Consider the following 1,064-nt stretch of genomic DNA (forward strand, 5'->3'; position numbering starts at 1 on the left):
TTTGTACCTCTGGTAGAATTTGGCTTTTTTGTTTGTTTTTTTGCTTGATAGGCTACTAATTACTGCATCAATTTCAGAACTTGTTATTGGTCTCTTCTGGGATTTGACTACTTCCTTACACCTTATACAAAAATTAACTCAAGATAAATTAAAGACTTAAATGTAAAACCCAAAACCGTAAAAACCCTAGAAGAAAACCTAGGCAATACAATTCAGGACGTAGGCATGGGCAAAAACTTCATGACAAAAATGTCAAAAGCAATCGCAACAAAAACCAAAATTGACAGATGGGATCTAATTAAACTAAAGAGCTTCTGCACAGCAAAAGAAAGTATCATCAGAGTAAACAGGCAACCTACAGAATGGGAGAAAAATTTTGCAATTTACTCATCTGACAAAGGTCTCAAAATCCAGAATCTACAAGGAACTTGAGCAAATTTACAAGAAAAAAATAAACAGTCCCATTAAAAAGTGGGCAAAGAATATAAACAGGTACTTCTCAAAAAAAAGACATATATGTGGCCAACAAACACGAAGAATAGCTCAACATCACTGATTATTGGAGAAATGCAAATTAAAACCACACTGAGATACCATCTCATGCCAGTCAGAATTGTGATTATTAAAAAGTCAAGAAACAATAGACACTGGTGAGGCTGTTGAGGAACAGGTGTGCTTTTACACTGTTGGCGGAATGTAAATTAGATCAACCATTATGGAAGACAGTGTGGCGATTCCTCAAGGATATAGAACCAGAAATACCATTTGACCCAGCAATCCCATTAGTGAGTATATGCCCCTGAAGTATAAATTATTCTATAAAGACACATGCACATGTATGTTTATTGCAGCACTATTTACAATAGCAAAGATATGGAACCAACCCAAATGCTCATCAGTGATAGACTGGATAAAGAAAGGGTGGTACATATATACCATGAAATACTATACAGCCATAAAAAGGAATGAGATCATGTCCTTTGCAGGTACATGGATGAAGCTGGAAGCCATCATCCTCAGCAAACTAACACAGGAACAGAAAACCAAACACCACATGTTCTCAC

Source organism: Cebus imitator, unplaced genomic scaffold (genome assembly GCF_001604975.1).
Source record: "Cebus imitator isolate Cc_AM_T3 unplaced genomic scaffold, Cebus_imitator-1.0 Scaffold43, whole genome shotgun sequence".
NCBI classification, from domain to species: domain Eukaryota; kingdom Metazoa; phylum Chordata; class Mammalia; order Primates; family Cebidae; genus Cebus; species Cebus imitator.